The sequence below is a fragment of the Trachypithecus francoisi genome, unplaced genomic scaffold (assembly GCF_009764315.1).
Source record: "Trachypithecus francoisi isolate TF-2019V2 unplaced genomic scaffold, Tfra_2.0 Lachesis_group12, whole genome shotgun sequence".
Lineage (NCBI taxonomy): Eukaryota > Metazoa > Chordata > Mammalia > Primates > Cercopithecidae > Trachypithecus > Trachypithecus francoisi.
In genome coordinates, this window is record NW_022681457.1 from 88,437,977 (window position 1) to 88,460,006 (window position 22,030).

Genomic DNA, 22,030 nt, shown 5'->3' on the forward strand with positions numbered 1-22,030 from the left:
AGATCCGGCCACTGCACTCCAGCTCGGGCGACAGAGCGAGACTCCGTCTCAAAAAAAAAAAAAAAAAAAAAAAAAAAGAAGAAGTTCAAGACCAGCCTGACCAACATGGTGAAACCCCGTATCCACTAAAAATACAAAAAATTAGTGGAGTATGGTGGCACACGCCTGTAATCCCAGTCACTGAGGAGGTTGAGGTGGGAGAATAGCTTGAACCCAGGAGGCAGAGGTTGCAGTAAGCCAAGATCATGCCATTGCACTCCAGCCTGGGTGACAGAGCTAGACTTCAACTCAAAAAAAAAAAAAAAAAAAAAAAAGTTAATTTGTTTTTTTGAGACAGAGTCTCGCTCTGTCGCCCAGCCTGGAGTGCACTGACTCCATCTCACCTAACTGTAACCTGTGCGTCCCGGGTTCAAGAGCTTCTCCTGCCTCAGTCTCCCAAGTAGCTGGGATGACAGGTGCCTGCCACCACGCACAGCTAATTTTTGTATCTTTAGTAGAAAAGGGGTTTCACCATGTTGGTCTGGCTGGTCTGGAACTCCTGACCTCATCATTCGCCCACCTCAGCCTCCCCAAGTGCTGGGATTACAGGGGTGAGCCATTACACCCAGCCAAAAAAGTTAATTAAAAAAAAAAAAGACTAAGAAAGGCCCTTGAGCCCTCAATGTTTTTGCAAAAGTTATAATGTGAACAATGTATGTTATCAAACAATTTTTTTCAGAAAATTAGAAAAAGAACCATTGATACAATTTTGATAAATATGCAGTGATGCCTGTAATGTTACTAATTTATTTATTTATTTATTTATTTGAGACACAGTCTCGCTCTGTCGCCCAGGCTGGAGTGCAGTGGCGGATCTCGGCTCACTGCATTCACCTCCTGGGTTAACGCCATTCTCCTGCCTCAGTCTCCCCAGTAGCTGGGACTAGAGGTGCCCACTACCACGCCCGACTAATTTTTTTTGTATTTTTAGTAGAGACGGGGTTTCACTGTGTTAACCAAGATGGTCTCAATCTCCTGACCTCGTGATCCACCCGCTTCAGTCTCCCAAAGTGCTGGATTACAGGTGTGAGCCACCGCGCCCAGCCCATATTATTATTATTATTTTTTTTTGAGACGGAGTCTCGCTCTGTCGCCCAAGCTGGAGTGCAGTGGCCAGATCTCAGCTCACCGCAAGCTCCGCCTCCCCGGGTTCACGCCATTCTCCTGCCTCAGCCTCCCGAGTAGCTGGGACTACAGGCGCCCGCCACCTCGCCCGGCTAGTTTTTTGTATTTTTTAGTAGAGACGGGGTTTCACCATGTTAGCCAGGATGGTCTCGATCTCCTGACCTCGTGATCCGCCCACCTCGGCCTTCCAAAGTGCTGGGATTACAGGCTTGAGCCACCGCGCCCGGCCCATATTATTTTTTAAAAAGAAAAGGGCTGGGCACGGTGGCTCACACCTATAATCCCAGCACTTTGGGATGACAAGGCGGAGAGATAACGAGATCAGGAGTTCGGGACCAATCTGGCCAACATGGTGAAACCCCGTCTCTATAAAAATACAAAAATTTGCAGGCATGGTGGCGTGCACTTGTAGTCCCAGCTACTCAGGAGGCTGAGGCAGGAGAATTGCTTGAACCCAGGAGGCAGAGGTTGCAGTGAGCTAAGATCGCTCCACTTTTCTCCAATGACAAGACCTCACTCTACATATTCCTATATACTGTGCTTGAGATTCTCACAGATACAATACTGTTTATACTCTCATGCACCAGTCTGCCTGCCCCAGTTGCCTTGGAGTTCCATGAAAAAATGGACAAAGATTTACATGCTCTAGGACCAGACTCTGGGATTGAATTCAGCTCTACCCCCTTTATTGTGCAATCCTGGATCTGTTTCATCTTTCCTTGCCTCACTTCCATCCGTAAAATGCAGATTATAATCATACCTCCCCCTAGGATTGTAGGGAATAATTAAATGGTTAATACATGGAAAGTACTCAGCCGGGCGCGGTGGCTCACGCCTGTAATCCCAGCACTTTGGGAGGCCGAGGCAGGTGGATCACGAGGTCAGGAGTTCAAGACCATCCTGGCCAACATGGTGAAACCCCGTCTCTACTAAAAATACAAAAAAAAAAAAGGCTGAGGCAGGAGAATGGGATGAACCCAGGAGGCGGAGCTTGCAGTGAGCGGAGATCGAGCCACTACACTCCAGCCTGGCGACAGAGCGAGACTCCATCTCGGGAAAAAAAAAAAAAGGTAAAATTGTACAGGTAGATATGAGAAAAGGAGCTTTCCTCACCAGGCATCCAATAGCAATGGAAATGAGAACTCACAGGAGTGAAATCTGAAATTGCTTTACACACACGGCATTCAACAAGTAACTGCCGAGACTTAGAAGCAACAAAGAGGAGGTTTCAAAACTAAGTGACTAAGAAATCAGTTTGACATTGAGTATAGTAAAGCTAAGAAGATATAATCCAGATGAAATTTTGAATTCGGTTTTAGATATGTTAGTTTGCTCATGCTGGAGAATCCATGAAGGCACATTCAACCTTTGAAGACTTTTTCTTTTTTTAACTACAAATTGGAAGTAGCTACTAGATTTGACACAGAGTTCAGAAACTTATTTTCTTTTTTTTTTTTCTTTTTTTTTTTGAGACGGAGTCTGGCTCTGTCGCCCAGGCTGGAGTGCAGTGGCCGGATCTCAGCTCACTACAAGCTCCACCTCCCGGGTTTACGCCATTCTCCCGCCTCAGCCTCCCGAGTAGCTGGGACTACAGGCGCCTGCCATCTCGCCCGGCTAGGTTTTTTTTTTGTATTTTTTAGTAGAGACGGGGTTTCACTGTGTTAGCCAGGATGGTCTCGAACTCCTGACCTCGTGATCCGCCCGTCTCGGCCTCCCAAAGTGCTGGGATTACAGGCTTGAGCCACCGCGCCCGGCCCAGAAACTTATTTTCAACCAAACTTCCTAATTAGAAATAATCTTACCAATGTTGGAAATCTCTAGAAAATTAAAAAGATGCCTATCCAAAATGTCCATATTATCCGATTCTCCTGTTCCAGAAAATAAATTAGTAGCTGCTTTGCAGCTTATAGTAATCCAACAGCAATTTATAAACACCATTAACAAATGGCAACCCTCTTCCTTCCCACAAAAGATCAATCCCAAGGCCACTTAGTCATTCTTAAGTATAAAGTTCCTCACAAAATGCATCTTATTTCCAAAGCATTTATAAGCAATGTTAGCAGCTTACCACAATCAGCTTTCTATTTTTGTTTTAAGAGATAGGGTCTTACTCTCACCCAGGCTGGAATGCAGTGGCATGATCATAGTAATCCTCCTGCCTCAGCTTCCCAAAGTGGTAGGATTACATGTAAAAGCCACCATGCCCAGTCTGTCTCAAAATAAAATGAAATAAGCAATTAAAAAAAAAAAACTAACTGTGAAAAGCTTTAAAATTTTTAGAACAGAAGAGAATATCTGTATGAATTCAGGGTGAGGAAGGATTTCAAACAAAATTCTATGAGTATAAACCATAAAGGTAAAGACTGACAAATCTATCTACATGCCTTAGAAAATCAAAACAGAGACCGGGCGCAGTGGCTCATGCCTGTAATCCCAGCACTTTGGGAGGCCGAGGCAGGCGGATCACGAGGTCAGGAGATTGAGACCATCTTGGCTAACATGGTGAAACCTCATCTCTACTAAAAATACGAAAAATTAGCTGGGCGTGGTGGCGGGTGCCTGCAGTCCCAGCTACTCGGGAGGCCAAAGCAGGAGAATGACATAAACCCAGGAGGTGGAGCTTGCAGTGAATGGAGATCCCGCCACTGCACTTCAGCCTGGGGAACAGAGCGAGACTCCATCTCAAAAAAAAAAAGACAAATCGGCCGGGCGCGGTGGCTCAAGCCTGTAATCCCAGCACTTTGGGAGGCCGAGACGGGCGGATCACGAGGTCAGGAGATCGAGACCATCCTGGCTAACACGGTGAAACCCCGTCTCTACTAAAAATACAAAAACTAGCCGGGCGAGGTGGCGGGCGCCTGTAGTCCCAGCTACTCGGGAGGCTGAGGCAGGAGAATGGCGTAAACCCGGGAGGCGGAGCTTGCAGTGAGCTGAGATCCGGCCACTGCGCTCCAGCCTGGGCGACAGAGCGAGACTCCGTCTCAAAAAAAAAAAAAAAAAAAGACAAATCAAAACAGATGACTCGCACCTGTAATCCCAGCACTTCGAGAGGCTAAGGTGGGAAGATCACCTCAGCCCAGGAGTTCAAGATCAACCTGGCAACATGGCAAGACCTGCTCTCTACAAAATATAAAGAAAATTAGCCAGGCATCGTGGCACACACCTGTAGTCGCAGCTACTCCACAGGTTGAGGCAGGAGGATCATTTGGACCCAGGAGTTCGTATGTTTGTGCCACTGTACTGTGGAAGAGTGAGACCTTGTCTCAAAAAAACAAATAAATGAACAAACAAAAAAATGAAAGCAGAATACATAACCTGAAAGTAGAATGTAGACCTAAATACCCGGAAGCTTCATCAGTTAGGTTTATACCAAAAATTATTATGAATGGAATAAATAATTCCAGTGGGATGGCGGATGCATGGAGCATACCACTGTTAGCAAAATGGCAAAATCCATATAGCATTAAAGCTGTACTTCAAGAGCTAAGACATCTAATGACATCCAAAGAAAATAAGTAGCTTCCACAGCCACCAGAAGTAAAACCATGACAATTAATTTTAGCAGATCTTGGCCACGCACAGTGGCTCACACCTGTAATCCCAGTACAATGGGAGGCCGAGGTAGGTGGATCACTTGAGGTCAGGAATTCGAGGCCAGCCTGACTAACATGGCAAAACCCCATCTCTACTAAAAATACAAAAATTAGCCAGGGATGGTGGTGGGTGCCTGTAGTTCTAGCTACTCTGGAGGCTGAGGCAGGAGAAGTGCTTGAACCCAGGAGGTGGAGATTGCAGTGAGCCAAGATCACGCCACTGCATTCCAGCCTGGGCAAAAGAGTGAGACTCCGTCTCAAAAAAAAAGAAAATTTTAGCAGATCTTAAATTTAAGTCAACCTTCTACTCATGTTAATGTCTTCATTAAATATCACAATGCAAAATACCCACACATTAATTAAAAGAATTTCTGTTGGTAAACATGACCTGGGCATTTGTAAGAACATGTTTTATTTATATATGTGTGTGTGTGTGTATGTGTACATATATATGTGTGTGTGTATGTGTATATGTGTGTGTGTATATATATATATATACCCATTATGCTTTCAGGTAATGGGAAGAAAAATACAGCACAATTTTTTTTCTCGTTAGGGCACTGTCATTTAAACATAAACCTGGAGTACTCTAAAGAGAATTCAGGTTTATAAGACAAAAGCGTGGCGAGAAGTGTCAGGTGGCAGCAGCACGTATTTCTGAAAAGTAAAAATTTTAAGAAGGAAAAACAGAAATGGCATGCCTTATCCATTTTGCTTAGCGACAAGCTGCAGCCAAAACTGTTTAAAGTAGCAGGTAAAATAAATATTATCACAAATTATGTTAATTTTGGAAGTGGTGCAGGTGCTGACTTCTAGTAGTATCCAAAATATGCACAAGAAAAAAAAATCCAAAATATTGGATAAAAAAACCCAGGATTATTTTGATACCTATATTTATACCAAAAAAATGGTAAGGGCTGTGATGGTTAATATTAGGTGTCAACTTGACTGGACAGAGGATTGGCTATATGGCTGACGAGGCAATGTTCCTGGGTATGTCTGTGAGGGTGTTGCCAGAAGACTGACATGTGAGTGAGTGGACTGTGAGAGGAATCAGCCCGTGTCCAGCTGGAACCTCAATGTGGGTGGGGCACCATTCAATCAGCATTGTGCACAGCTAAACAAAGCAGGCAGAAGAAGGGGGATAAGTAGATTGCGTGCTGAGTCTGCTCACTCTCTCATGCTGTGACAGATGCTTGGCATCCTCTCCTCCTGCCCTTAGACATCAGACTTCAGGTTCTTCAGCCTTTGGACTCTGGGACTTGCACTAGAGGCCTCCCAGGGGCTCTCGGGCCTTTCACCTCCAACTAAGGGCTGCACTGTTGGCTTCCCTGGTTTTGAGGCTTTTGGACTTAGACTGAGTCAAGCGATCAGTTTTTCTCTTTCCCCAGCTTGCAGATAGCCTATCATGGAACTTCACCTTATAACTGTGAGAGTCAATTTTTCCTAATAAACTCCCTTTTATTTATACATATATCCTTGGGTTCTGTCCCTCTGGAGAACCTTAATATAGGGGGGTTGATGAATTTCTGTCACAAGCTGTTCTTATGTGTTACATGTAACAGACATGGCAAATATTTATATTCTTTGTGCAACAAGCCATGCATTTACGTGAAGTCAACAAAAAAAAAACACATATAGGGATATGTGATTTTGAGATCAAGGTTAGTCTTAAAATGTAAATAAACTGTGAAATGTATCCACAAAAACAAATGATTAAGATGATAAAATTTTATGTTATACATACTTTACCACAAAAAAAGTAAAATGAGTTATTAGTGGAAATAAATGACAAAGTAATTAAGTAAATGCTAACAAATGTAAAATCTAGGTGATGGACATGTAGGTCTCACTGTACTGTACAATTGTTTCAACTTTTTTGTATGCTTGAAATCTTTCATAAAATGTTGGAGGAAAACAGAAATCAAAGATATTGCCATCCCTGCTAGAATACACTTGATACACAGTGATTAACTTACCCAGAACTAGGGAAACAAAGGCCTTACAGGGATGATGAAATGTAAAAGCCAGTTTGGCCAGGTAAGGTGGCTCATGCCTGAAACCCCAGCACTTTGGGAGGCCGAGGTGGGAGGATCACTTGAGCACAGGCATTCAAGACCAGTCTGGGCAACATGGTAAAACCTCGTCTCTACTGAAAACACAAAAATTAGCTGGCCACGGTGGCACAAAACATGTAATCCCAGCTACTTGGGAGGCTGAGGCAGGATAATCCCTTAAACCCAGTACGGGGGCAGCGGAGGTTGTAGTGAGCTGACATCGCACTACTGCACTCCAGCCTGGGTGATAAAGCAAGACACTTTCTCAAACAAACAAACAAACAAAAGACCAGCCTGGGCAACACAGGGAGACTCCGTCTCTACAAAAAATAAAAAACAGCCGGGCATGGTGGCAAGAACCTATAATCCCAGCTACTTGTGAAGCTGAGGTGGAAGGATCACTCGATCCTCTCAAGATCAGAAGTCACCTTTCCAGCCCAGGAGTTTGAGGGGCTGCAGTAAGCTGTGATTGCACCACTGCACTCCAGCCTGGGCAATGAAATGAGAATGAAGCGAGACCTTGTCTCCAAAAAAAAAAAAGAAAAAAAATTAGCTGGCTAGCTAATTACACTAAATTTGCTAAAACTGTTGCTGACTGAAAGTCCATTTTAGCTACACTCAGTGAGATCATCACAACAGCTGTAATAACACTAACCAGAGGGAAGAGATCTGCCTACCATAGCCCCAAAATAGACACTAAGCAAGCTTTAGCTCACTCATCATAAATACCCAGTATCCTGAAGACAACACTTGAAGCCCCAATCTAAGCAATAAATTAGTCTACCCCTAAAAAAATAATCTGGATAGGAATTAAACCTGAAAATGACACCAATCAAAAAAGATTTTTCATACCACGTATTTCCATTCCAATAAATGCTTAGCACTCAGGCAAGTACGTAATGCCTAATTTCCAAATTTCCCACAAATTAAAAAAAAAAAAATCAAGGAACATCAAATGTGGTACTTACTTACATCAATCCAAATTCTAGCGCAGGCTGAGCACGATGTTTCACCCAGATAAACCTAGCACTCTCTTTGGGAGGCCGAGACGGCCGAATCACGAGGTCAGGAGATCGAGACCATCCTGGCTAACACGGTGAAACCCGTCTCTACTAAAAAAAAAAAAAAAATACAAAAAACTAGCCGGGCGAGGTGGCGGGCGTCTGTAGTCCCAGCTACTCGGGAGGCTGAGGCAGGAGAATGGCGTAAACCTGGGAGGCGGAGCTTGCAGTGAGCTGAGATCTGGCCAGTGCACTCCAGCCTGGGCAACAGAGCGAGACTCTGTCTCAAAAAAAAAAAAAACCCTAGCACTCTGAGGAAGCTGAGGTGGGCAGATGGCTGGAGGCCAGGAGTTTAAGACTATCCTGGGCAACAAAATGAGACCCTGTCTCTACAAAAAATTTGCTACATCACCAGGCATGGTGGTACACACCTGCAGTCCCAGTTACTCAGGAGTCTGATGCAGGAAGATCACTTGAGCTCAGGAGTTTGAGGCTACAGTCAGCTATGTTCATGCCACTGCACTGAGGCCTGGGCAACAAAGCAAGGCTGCCTCCAAAAAAACAAAAACAAAAAGAATCTAGTTCCTACCTAGTTGTTTTTTTTTTTTCCAGATACTCTCACTTTGTCACCCAGACTGAAGTACAGTGGCATGATCTTGACTCACTGCAACCTCTGCCTCCCAAGTTCAAGCCATTCTCCTGCCTCAGCCTCCCGAGTAGCTGGGATTACTGGCACCCACCACCACACCTGGCTAACTTTTGTACTTTTAGTAGAGAGAGGGTTTCACCATCTTGGCCAGGCTGATCTCGAACTCCTGACCTCAAGTGATCTGCCCGCCTCAGCCTCCCAACATGCCGAGATTACAGGCATGAGCCATCGCGCCCAGCCTTTTTGTTGTTGTTTTTGAGATGGAGTTTCACTCCTGCTGCCCAGCTTGGAGTGCAGTGGAGCAATTCCGGCTAACTACAACCTCTGCCTCCTGGGTTCAAGCAATTCTCCTGCCTCAGCCTTCTGAGTAGCTGCGATTACAGGTGCTTACCACCACACCCAGCTAATTTTTATATTTTTCGTGGAGGCAGTGTTTCACCACGTTGGCTAGGATGGTCTTGAACTCCTGACCTCAGATGATCCACCTGCCTCAGCCTCCTAAAGTGTTGGAATTACAGGCATGAGCCACCAAGGCTGGCCTCTACCTAGCTGCTTTTTGTTTGTTTTGAGACGGAGTTTCACTCTTGTTCCCCAGGCTGGAGTGCAGTGATGTGCTCTCGGCTCACCACAATCTCCACCTCCCAGGTTCAAGTGATTCTCTCTCCTGCCTCAGCCTCCCAAGTAGCTGGGATTACAGGGATGCGTCACCACATCCGGCTAATTTTGTATTTTTAGTAGGGACAGGGTTTCTCCATGTTGGTCAAGCTGGTCTCGGTCTCCTGACCTCAGGTGATTTGCCCACTTCGGCCTCCCAAAGTGCTGGGATTACAGGCGTGAGCCACCACACCCGGCATTGTTTTTGAAGAACAAAAACTCTAATAAAAGCTAAATATATGCATACTCCAGAGCTAAGAGGTTCAGTAAAACTGTCCCCAAATTGTTTACTTTCAGCACAGAGATAACAGCATTCTCTGTGCATTCTGAACATGTCCATTGTGGGCTAAGAAGTAGAGTTTAATTAGTTAATATGAAAATGGTAGGCCGGGCGCAGTGGCTCAAGCCTGTAATCCCAGCACTTTGGGAGGCCAAGACGGGTGGATCACGAGGTCAGGAGATCGAGACCATCCTGCTCGATCACCATCACATGGTGAAACCCCGCCTCTACTAAAAAATACAAAAAAAAAAAAAAAAACTAGCTGGGCGAGGTGGCGGGCGCCTGTAGTCCCAGCTACTCAGGAGGCTGAGGCAGGAGAATGGCGTAAACCTGGGAGGCGGAGCTTGCAGTGAGCTGAGACCCAGCCACTACACTCCAGCCTGGGCGACAGGGTGAGACTCCGTCTCAAAAAAAAAAGAAAATGGTGATACATAAATGACAAAGGAAATTCGGAAACTCTTCTGTGAAATCTAAGGATGGAAAACTGCATGTACTAGGAGACCCCGGCAGAAGATGCTGACAAAGATACGAAGAGGCAAGGTAGGCTGGCGCATTGGTGGCTCAAGCCTGTAATCCCAGCACTTTGGGAGGGGGAAATGGGAGGATCTGTTAAGCTCAGGGGAAGGGAGGGGAAGGAAGACTGGAGTGGGGAGAAGGAAGGAGGAAAAGGAAAGGGGGAAGAAGGAAAGGAAAAAAGGAAGAAAGGGCAATGTATACCAGCACTATCTGTCTACTAGAACTTTCTGAGAATGAAATGTCCTATATCCATATAGTTGTATATAGCTAGCATGACTGAAGAACTGAATTTTTAGAGTTCAATATATACTTAATAGACACTGATCAAGGAAGAAATGGAGACACATGAAGGTTTGGTTTTTGCGCCCAGTCTGTCATAAAGTTTTTTTTTTTCCTTATTTTTTTTTTTTTTGAGATGGAGTCTCGCTTTGTCGCCCAGGCTGGAGTGCAGTGGCCGGATCTCAGCTCACTGCAAGCTCCGCTCCCAGGTTCACGCCATTCTCCTGCCTCAGCCTCCCAAGTAGCTGGGACTACAGGCGCCGGCCACCTCACCCGGCTTTTTAGTAGAGATGGGGCTTCACCGTGTTAGCCAGGATGGTCTCGATCTCCTGACCTTGTGATCCGCCCATCTCGGCCTCCCAAAGTGCTGGGATTGCAGGCTTGAGCCACCGTGCCCAGCCTTTTTTTTTTTTCCTTTTAAGACAGTTTTGCTGTGTCACCCAGGCTGGAGTGCAGGGGCGTATTACTCGGCTCAATGCAACCTCTGCCCTGCTGATTCAAGCAATTCTCCTGCCTCAGCCTCCCAAATAGCTGGGACTACAGGTGCCTGCCACCACGCCCAGCTACTTTTTTTTGTATTTTTAGTAGAGACGGGGTTTCACTATGTTGGCCAGGCTGGTCTTGAACTCCTGACCTCGTGATCCACTCACCCCAGCCTACCAAACTGCTGGGATTACAGGTGTGAGCCACCACGCCCAGTCCGACATAAAGGTTTTTAAACCAAACAAAAGCATCAGTTTTGGACTTTTTAAAAACTCACTGTATTATGTCAATAAACATGACTTTCCAGTCTACATCTCTTTTCTACCTAGCATTCCACTATAAAAATGTACCATAAGCAGTCCCATGGTAACGTATATTTAGGTTGTTATCAATTTTTCACTTACATAAATATTGTGATAATTATTCTTATCTTTAAGGACCTGTTCAATAGGAAATCCTTAAGGTGTGTTCATCGAAGTACATACTGTTGTCCTCTAGAAAAGGCTACAGCAATTTATACTGCTACCTCCAGTGTCTGAGAATTTCTCCAAACCTTCACCAACAATAATCATCATTATTTTTTTGTCATAGTGGAAATCTCAGGAAGAAAACGGTATCTCAATTTCATCTGTATCTCTCTGGTTTTCATATGAGACTTATTTTGTCAGTATTAATTATCTAATTTTCAAAACGGTCAACCAATTGTTCTAGAACCATTTATTGAAAAATTACACCATTATTCCTTCACTATCTTAAAATATTGCCTTTTTGGTATCCTTTGTTCTTTCCAACTGCTGTGGGTTGAGGGTTCTGAGTGTTTCTCATTGTCTTTTCAGGTTTAACTTCTTATGACTACTTTCCTTTTCCAAATAGCTATCAAACAACCTATCTTCTTGTTTCCATATACAATAATATTAGTATCTATGGTGTCAAAATCTTCATAGAAATAAGAAGGTAATAATGATATTCATGTGTTGAATACCTACCACACGCCTGGCATTGGGTTAATCATCTAACCATCACAATAACCCCACTGGAGCCAGACAGAGATTTCTACCTCCATTTAAAATTGAACAGGCTGGTCATAGTGACTCACACCTATAATCCCAGCACTTTGGGAGATCAAGGTGGGCAGATCACCTGCGGTCGAGTTCGAAACCAGCCTGGCCAACACAGCGAAACCCCCAATCTACTAAAAATACAAAAATTAGCCAGACGCAGTAATGGGCGCCTGTAATCCCAGCTACTCGGGAGGCTGAGGCAGGAGAATTGCCTGAACTGGGAGGCAGAGGTTGCAGTAAGCCAAGGTCGTGCCACTGCACTCCAACCTAGGAGACAGAGTGAGACTCCAACTCAAAAAAAAAAAAAAAGACTGAAATAGAAATAAAGGAAGAGGCAAGGTTCTACACTATGAATAAGACAAAGCATTCACCATTAACCCAAGAATTAATGCCACCTTCTAAATTTTCAAGGAAAAGAGGAATCATCAGAATGGGCTTTTACAATTTAAGTTCTTCTGAAGCAAGATGCTAAATATTAAGCTTTCATAATAAACGAACCCAAGAAGTGTATCCCTATTTCTCCTCCACGGTTCCTATTTATCTTTACTATTCAGACATACCTTCATCTAGTACCAAAGGAAAAGATATATATACATACAACACAACAAAACAGTAAAAATCTCTTTTACATATCCAAACACTGGCCTGAAGAATGACATTACGAGAAACTTTTACTTTCAACATTACCTATTTTGCTGTAATGTCTGAATTTTTTCAACCGGCATCTGTCTGTGAGCGGGGGGGGCAGAAAATGAAGATACCTCCCAACCCCACCAGGGCTTTCATAAAATGTGTGCTCTGCTTGAAGAAACCCTGGGGTAGGGTAGAAGAGTATTAGGGGACTTACAGTTTTACCTTTTTAAAAATAAAATGTTGGCAGGGTGTGATGGCTCACACCTGTAATCCTAGCACTTTGGGAGGCTGAGGAAGGAGTTCAAGACCAGCCTGGGCAACATGGTGAAACCCTGTCTCTATAAAACTACAAAAATTAGCCAGGCATGGCGGTGAATACCTGTAGTCCCAGCTACTCAGGAGGCTGAGGTGGGAGGACTCCCTGAGCCCAAGAGGTCCAGGCTGTGGTGAGCGTGATCACGCCACCACACTCCAGCCTGGGTGACAAAACAAGACCCTATCTCAAAATAAAAATAAAAACAAAAAATGAAATGTCAAGCAGAGCCTCAAAGTATAAAATATAAATGCACAACTGTTCTGACTGAAGGAGAAGGACAACTCAGAAAACTATCATTATTACAACCTGTTTATTATAGTTACCTACAGTTCTGCCGAATACTCTTGATAGAATGGGTTTGAACACAAATTTTTATAAACCTTTTTTTTTTTCTTGAGACGGAGTCTCGCTCTGTCGCCCAGGCTGGAGTGCACTGGCCGGATCTCAGCTCACTACAAGCTCCACCTCCCGGGTTCACGCCAGTCTCCTGCCTTGGCCTCCCGAATAGCTGGGACTACAGGCGCCCGCCACCACACCCGGCTAATTTTTTTGTATTTTTAGTAGAGACGAGGTTTCCCCATGTTAGATAGGATGGTCTCGATCTCCTGACCTCGTGATCCGCCCACCTCAGCCTCCCAAAGTGCTGGGATTACAGGCGTGAGCCACTGTGCCCGGCCAAATCAACTTTTTAATTCACACACAATGTATGTACACACCTTAAGAATACAGTTCCATGGCCAGGCGCAGTGGCTCACACTTGTAATCCCAGCACTTTGGGAGGCTGACGCGGGTGGATCACCTGAGGTCAGGAGCTCAAGACCATCCTGGCCAACATGGTGAAACCCTGTCTCTACTAAAAACATAAAAATTAGCTGGGAGTGGTGGTGTGTGCCTGTAATCCCAGCTTCTCAGGAGGCTGAGGAAGGAGAATCACATTAACCTGGGAGGCAGAGGTTGCAGTGAGCCAAGACGGGGCCCCGGCAATCCAACCTGGGCAACAGAGCGAGACTCTGCCTCAAAAAACAGTTCGATGAGTTTTGATAAAACATACTGTGCAACCACCACCACAACCAAAACAGAATATTTCCATCACTCCAGAAAGTACCCTCTTGCCCCTTGGCAATCTACTCACCTACCACTGTACAAATTATTTTCAACTAACTTAACAGAATCTGAATGAACTAGGACTTGACAATGGGAGCACTTCCAGAGACTGCCACCAAGTCACTTATTTACTTATTCCCATATTAACTCACCCTTTTATCAATATTTACTATGCCTCTTCTACGTGACTCAATGTCCTAGGTAGGGACTGCGTTCAACACTGAATAAAACAAATCCCTTCTCACTCTCTAAAGAGGTGAAGGATGAAACACAATAGATTAAAAATAAATATTATGTTATATAGCAATAATGTAGGGTTGAGGAGGGAAACAGTAACAGTTTTTGAAGAGGAGTACTATTATAGAGGAGTCAACAAAGGTCTCTTTCAAGACATTTCCCAGTGTAATAGATACATATATATAAAAATACATCAAAAGTGCCAAAGCCAAAATACAGCAACTCCTTAACACTTAGGTAGTAAGAACTTTGAGTATACAAAGCAAGGCTATGTAAAGGGTCATCTTATGCCTGAAACAAGAATTTCTTATATTTAAAAATTTAACCTTTTTCTTTTTCTTTTTTTTTTTTTTTTTGAGATGGGGTCTCCTCTGTTGCCCAGGCTGGAATATAGTGGTACAATCTCAGCTCACTGCAACCTCTGCCTCCCTGATTCAAGTGATTCTCCTGCCTCAGCCTTCCAAGTAGCTGGGATTACGGGCGCACGCCACCACACCTGCCTAATTTTTCTATTTTTAGTAGAAATGGGTTTCACCATGTTGGCCAGGCTAGTCTCAAACTCCTGACCTCAAGTGATTCACCCACTTCAGGCTCCCCAAGTGCTGGGATTACAGGCGTGAGCCATCACACCCAGCCACTAGTTCTCTTTTTCTATTTGGCAACCCAACACTGGAATCTGACCAATTCCTCAATCACCTTCATATGAAAAGTTTTTTTCTGATAGTCGATAGTCTTGCAAGCCAAAGGAATTAGTCAAGACTCTAGGACATAGTCTTTAGATAAACTGGGACCATCTTCTGTGAAGTCCTGATATAATGGAAAGCCCTTGAATAAAGAAACTTCCTCATTAACTTTACGACACAGTCTCACCTCTACGCATTCCTCTATCAATCCTTTATTCATGCCATCCTTTTTACCAAAATCGAGAAAAAGGAAATTGAGTTGTTAACCTCACACACACACACAAAAATCACATGGCATTACTGAAAACAATGCAACGGACTTCATAGTTTATTTTAAAAAATAATAGAATAGGCCGGGCGCGGTGGCTCAAGCCTGTAATCCCAGCACTTTGGGAGGCCGAGACGGGTGGATCACGAGGTCAGGAGATCGAGACCATCCTGGCTAACATGGTGAAACCCCGTCTCTACTAAAAAATACAAAAAACTAGCCGGGCGACGAGGCGGGCGCCTGTAGTCCCAGCTACTCGGGAGGCTGAGACAGGAGAATGGCGTGAACCCGGGAGGCGGAGCTTGCAGTGAGCTGAGAGCCGGCCACTGCACTCCAGCCTGGGCGACAGAGCGAGACTCCGTCTCAAAAAAAAATAAATAAATAAAAATAAAAATAAAAATAAAAAATAAAAAATAATAGAATAATCTTAGTTGTTATGTCTCAGGACAAGAGTCAAAAGTCTTTTTTTTTTTTTTGAGACGGAGTCTTGTTCTGTCACCCGGGCTGGAGTGCAGTGGCTGGATCTCAGTTCACTGCAAGCTCTGCCTCCCGGGTTTACGCCATTCTCCTGTCTCAGTCTCCCGAGTAGCTGGGACTACAGGCGCCTGACACCTCGCCTGGCTAGTTTTTTGTATTTTTAGTAGAGACGGGGTTTCACCGTGTTAGCCAAGATGGTCTCGATCGCCGCCCGTCTCGGCCTCCCAAAGTGCTGGGATTACAGGCTTGAGCCACCGCGCCCGGCCAAGAGTCAAAAGTCTTATAAGCAGACATTCAACAAATCTGCTTGGCCTTCTATCTTCTGAGACAGGCCAAGCTACGCAGTGACAACATTCCAGATGCTGTAAAGCAAATCAAGCAGAACGAAAGTGAGGACACTGAACACATACCAGCTAAAGAAGGCACAGGCAGGGGTCAGACCAATGCCTCTATGCTTTGAAAGTCTGGGTTTCTTCAGTTTGGAAACAAAGTAATTCAGTGTTTTGGGGGTTCCCCTCCATTGTTTCAACTCCATCTTTCCTTTTTTTTTTGAGACGGAGTCTCGCTCTGTTGCCCAGGCTGGAGTGCAGTGGCACGATCTCGGCTCACTGCAAGCTCCGCCTCTCAGGTTCACGCCATTCTCCTGCCTCAGCCTCCCGAGTAGCTGCGACTACAGGTGCCCGCCACCACACACGGCTAATTTTTTGTATTTTTAGTAGAGACGGGGTTTCACAGTGTTAGCCAGGATTGTCTCGATCTCCTGACCTCGTGATCCACCCGCCTCAGCATCCCAAAGCACTGGGATTATCAACTCCATTTTTCAAAGCTGCCTAAAATCTTTTTTTCTTTTTTTTTTTTGAGAAACAAAGGAAGGATATAAGGTGCCAAGACGGAAAAAAAGATAAATGGTGATGTAAGACAGCAAAGTGACTTTGAATGGGAGTATCAGAGACCTCTATGACATATCCAGAAGAGGTTTAAAAAAAAAAAAAAAAAAAAAGATATAAAATATACAAGTAATATAAAGGTATAAAATAGTAAACACTAACTGACACTCTGTCCATGTCAGGGCTACATGTCAGCTTGTTGGCAGAGTCTAGGGCAAACTGGAGATGACATGCCCCAACTATAAAAGACAGTTGGCCGGGTGCGGTGGCTCATGCCTGTAATCCCAGCACTTTGGGAGGCCGAGGCGGGAGGATCAAGAGGTCAGAAGATCGATACCATCCTGGCTAACACGGTGAAACCCCGTCTCTACTAAAAATACAAAAAATTAGCCGGGCGTGGTGGCGGGCGCCTGTAGTCCCAGCTACTCGGAGGCTGAGGCGGGAGAATGGCATGAACCCGGGAGACAGAGCTTGCAGTGAGCCGAGATCGCGCCACTGCACTCCAGCCTGGGCGACACAGCCAGACTCCGTCTCAAAAAAAAAAAAAAAAAAAAAAAAAAGACAGTTGCTGCAAAGCAGAAAAGCAGGTCCATGGCTGCCAGATCTGCTTTTTCAAAAGCAGCCTGAATCCACATTTTTATACAAAATCTCCTTTTTAAATGTGGACAACGAATTCAAATTTACAACACTGTATGAGCCAAAGAAAACATATCAGCAGATTGGATTTAGTCCATAAAACTTTTTAGGCAGAAGTTGAAAACATCTGCCTAAATACATGCTTTTTTCAGTGGTAATACTCAACTCTGTGGCAGAAAGCACATCCTGTGCTTCCAAAAACACACTATTACCTGAAAATACACTACAAAAGACATGAGTATATATCTGACACACTTAATCACTGAAGGAAAGCACACTTAAAATACCCCATTTCTAGGCCGGGTGCAGTGGCTCAAGCCTGTAATCCCAGCACTCTGGGAGGCCAAAGCAGGTGGATCACCTGAGGTCAGGAGTTCAAGACTAACCCGGCCAACTTGGCGAATCCCCATCTCTACTAAAAATACAAAAAAAATTAGCCAGGGCTGGGTGCCGTGGCTCATGCCTGTAATCCCAGCACTTTGGGAGGCCGAGGCGGGCATATCACCTGAGGTTGGGAGTTCGAGACCAGCCTGACCAACATGGAGAAACCCCACCTTTACTAAAAATACAAAATTAGCTGGGCATAGTGGCCTATGCCTGTAATCCCAGCTACTCGGGAGGCTTAGGCAGGAGAATGACTTGAACCTGGGAGGTGGAGGTTGCGGTGAGCTGAGATCGAGCCATTGCACTCTAGCCTGGGCAACAGAGACTCTGTCTCAAAAAAAAAAGGGGGGGGGGGGCTGGGCGCAGTAGCTCATGCCCGTAATACCAGCACTTTGGGAGGCCAAGACAGGAGGATCAGTTGAGGTCGGAAACCCAGGAGGCAGAGGTTGCAGTGAGCTGAGATTGCGCCATTGCACTCCAGCCTGGGCAACAAGAGCGAAACTCCATTTCAAAACAAAAAAAACAAACAAAAAGCTCCATTTCTGGAACGCCTAAAATATGTACTGTAAACAAAATTCAATGAAGGAGAACATTAGCAAATGAATTTTTGTCAAATTGGGCTCACCAAATTTTAGCTTCCTCACTATGGGCAAAACCAGCCCCTATCTTCCAGAAAAAAAGAACCTAAGATTTCTACAGCACATCATTAAAACATACTACTTACCCTCAAAAAAAAAAAAAAAGGTAGGCCAGGCGCGGTGGCTCACCGCTATAATCCCAGCACTTTGCGGGTCTGAGGCGGGCAGATCACGAGGTCAGGAGATGGAGACCATCTTGACTAACACAGTGAAACCATGTCTCTACTAAAAATACAAAAATTAGCCAGGTGTGGTGGCACGCGCCTGTAGTCCCAGCTATTCAGGAGGCTGAGGCAGGAGAATCACTTGAACCTGCGAGGCTGAGGATGCAGTGAGCCGAGATCACACCACTGCACTCCAACCTGGGCAACAGAGCAAGGCTCCGTCTCAAAAAAAACAAAAACAAAAACTAGTCCCCTTGAAAGATTAATAAAGTCAATCTTTTAGAAAGGGTATCTGTGGCCTCTTACTGCCTTGGTAAGCCTTGAGCAATTACCTTTCTTTTTCCTTAGAGACAGGGTCTGGCTCTATCGCCCAGGCTGGAGTGCAGTGGTGCAATCACAGCTCTCTGATACCTTGAACTCCTGGGCTCAAGGGATCCTCCCACCTTACCCTCCCAAAGTTCTGGGATTATAAGCAGGAGCCACCATGCCCACCCTATATTTGTATGGATTATAAAGCTGCATTATAGGGTCTAGAACAGTAGTTCTTAACTTTTTTGAAACTCTAATGAATATGGTAGGAGAACACATTTTCCTTGAAAAAATGCACCCCTACTCAAAAACATTTTACAGAGTTCTCAGGCTCCCTGGAGTCCACAGGCCACAGATTAAGAATGCAATGTCGCCGGGCACAGTGGCTCACGCCTGTAATCCCAGCACTTTGGGAGGCCAAGGCGGGTGGATCACGAGGTCAGGAGTTCAAGACCAGCCTGGCCAAAATGGTGAAACCCCATCTCTACTAAAAATACAAAAGAATTAGCTGGGCATGGTGGCAGGCGCCTGTAATCCCAGCTACTCCAGAGGCTGAGGCAGAGAACTGCTTAAAACCTGGAGGGGCGGAGGTTGCAGTGAGCCGAGACCGCGCCACTGCACCCCAGCCTGGGCGACAGAGCGAGACTCTGTCTCAAAAAAAAAAAAAAGAATGCAATGTCCTGCCGCAGGCTAGGCGTGGTGGCTCACACCTGTAATCCCAGCACTTTAGAAGGCCGAGCCAGGCGGATCACCTGAGGTCAGGAGTTCAAGACCAGCCTGGCCAACATGGCAAAACCACGTCTCCACTAAAAATACAAAAATTAGCTGGACATAGTGGTGGACGCCTGTAATTCCAGTTATTCGGGACACTAAGGCTGGAGAATCACTTGAACCCTGGAGGCAGAGGTTGCAGTGAGCCGAGACCATGGCATTACACTCCAGCCTGGGTGACAAGAGAGAAACTCCGTCTCAAGAAAAAAAACAAAAAATACAAAAATTAGCCAGGCACGGTGGCAGGCGCCTGTAATTCCAGCTACTCGGAAGGCTAAGGCAGGGAGAATTGCTTGAAACCAGGAGGCAGAGGTTGCAGTGAGCCAAGACAGTGCCACTGCATTCCAGCCTGGGCAACAGAGCAAGAATGCCTCCAGAAGAAAAAAAAAAAGAGGCCAGGTGTGGCGGCGGGTGCCTGTAATCCCAGCTACTCGGGAGGCTAAGGCAGGAGAATCACTTGAACCCAGGAGGCAGAGGTCGCAGTGAGCCAAGATTCCACCACCACACTCCAGCCTGGGCAACAGAGCGAGCATCCCATCTCAAAAACAAACAAACAAACAAACAAACAAACAATGTCCTACCATCGAGAGTAAGTTTACTTGTTTTGAATCCAGGTATCACTCTGTTGCCCAGGCTGGCATGCAGTGGCATGATCATGGCTCACTGCAGCCTACAGAGACTATTAAACCTACTTACTCTCCAATCTCTGCTGCTTCTTACTCTTCCATCTCTATCTTCTTCTTCTGTCAGGTAACTAACATCTTCAGTCTCTTTTTTTTTTTTTTTTTTTTTTTTTTTTTTTTGAGACGGAGTCTCACTCTGTCGCCGGGGCTGGAGTGCAGTGGCCGGATCTCAGCTCACTGCAAGCTCCGCCTCCCGGGTTCACGCCATTCTCCTGCCTCAGCCTCCCGAGTAGCTGGGACTACAGGCGCCCGCCACCTCGCCCGGCTAGTTTTTTTGTATTTTTTAGTAGAGACGGGGTTTCACAGTGTTCGCCAGGATGGTCTCGATCTCCTGACCTCGTGATCCGCCCGTCTCGGCCTCCCAAAGTGCTGGGATTACAGGCTTGAGCCACCGCGCCCGGCCCAGTCTCTTAACTAACGTACCTCACAATCCATTTTCCATACTTCCGTGAAATGATTTTAAAACATAAATCAGCCCTTAAACTCCTTCCTTCCTCCCTCCTTCATCTGTACTACTGAACGTGTTGTAGGCTGCATGCAGTGGCTCATGCCTGTAATCTCAGCACTTTCAGGAGGCCGAGGCAGGGGGATCACTTAAGGGCGAGTTTGAGACCAGCCTGACCAACATGGAGAAACCCCGTCTCTACTAAAAATACAAAATTAGCCAGGCGTGGTGGCACATGCCTGTAATCCCAGTTACTTGGGAGGCTGAGGCAGGAGAATCGCTTGAACCGGGAGGAGGAAGTTGCAGTGAGACGAGATCGCGCCATGGCACTCCAGCCCAGGTAACAAGAGCAAAACTCCATCTCAAAAAAACAAAAATGTGTAAATAATTTATGTGTCTACACATATTAGAGAAAGAAAGAGACGGCAATCCTTCGTACCATCAGAAGGCTTCAATGGCTTCCCCCTAACGTTACCTCTCCAACTCAACTGTAATCACTCTCCAAAGTGTCAAACACAACTGGCCTTTCAGTTCCGAAAGCACACTAAATTCTTCCCATCCTCCAGTTTGGGCACTTACTGTTTCCTCTACCTGGATACCCTCTCCTCGACATCCTACAAAATTGGTTCCTCACTCTCCCCAAAAAGAACTTCATTCCCCCTTTTCAGTGTCTATCAGAGTCCTGAACTGGACACCTCTGTTACTTTTCTCAATTTGTAATTTATTTGCTTACCTTTTGTGCCCCCCGCCCCCAACAACTGTGTTAAGTTTCCAAAAGACAAGACCTCATCTGTCATTGTACCCCAATATATTCACAGGCCCACAACAGAGCTGGTAAATCATAGGCTCTCAAGTACTATTTGTTGAATAAATTACCCAATCAATCAGAGTCAAATAGTGAACAGATCTTAGATGTTTACAGAATATGTGTGAAAAAAATCCACCAAAACCCTGCATTTGAGAGAACAGCATTTACCAGACTTCCTTCCATTTAGGATGTCACTATGCCCTACAGAAACAGGGTGGCGCCCTGAAATGCTTAGTGGTTAGGACTATCCATTCTAAAAATAATTAAATCGTGGCCGGGCACGGTGGCTCATGCCTGTAATCCCAACACTTAGGGAGGCCGAGGCGGGTGATCCCCTGAGGTCAGGAGTTCAAGACTAGCCTGGCCAACACGGTGGAACCCGGTCTCTACTAAAAATACAAAAATGAGCCAGGTGTGGTGACACACACCTGTAATCCCAGCTACCCAGGAGGCAGAAGCAGGAGAATCGCTTGAACCCAGGAGGCAGAGGTTGCAGTGAGCCAAGATTCTGCCACTGCACTCCAGGCTGGGTGACAGAGCGAGACTTTGTCTCAAAAAATAATAATAATAATAAATCGTAGGTCTGTGTGCCCTCCCAGTAATCATAATTCCCCATCTCTGTGTTCATCTCAGAAATATTCCAAGCTTCCTCCCTTCAATTCCTTGGAACAAAACAGATCACACTTTTTGTAATCCATATTTTACAGGCTAAATCAAATTCAAAAGTACCTATATACTTGGTATTACATAAATACACTAAGGTAGTACTACTACTACCACCACCACTGCTAAAACTGAACTGTACCTAGTCTACAAAACTAAAAACATCGGCCGGGCGCGGTGGCTCAAG

At 45.3% G+C, this 22,030-nt stretch overlaps 1 protein-coding gene across 5 annotated transcripts in view; it reads right to left on the reverse strand.

The window, feature by feature from the left end:
- The window catches only part of THRAP3 (thyroid hormone receptor associated protein 3), a 98,507-nt gene that overhangs the window by 59,456 nt on the left and 17,021 nt on the right, over nucleotides 1-22,030 (reverse strand). Inside the window, exon 1 of one of the 5 annotated variants that reach the window (XM_033227101.1) lies at nucleotides 7,787-7,906. The exons of the other annotated variants lie outside the window; for them this stretch is intronic. The gene's annotated coding sequence lies outside the window, so the exon portion shown is untranslated. Of the gene's footprint in view, nucleotides 1-7,786; nucleotides 7,907-22,030 lie in introns of those variants that run through there. 5 annotated transcript variants of the gene reach the window in all.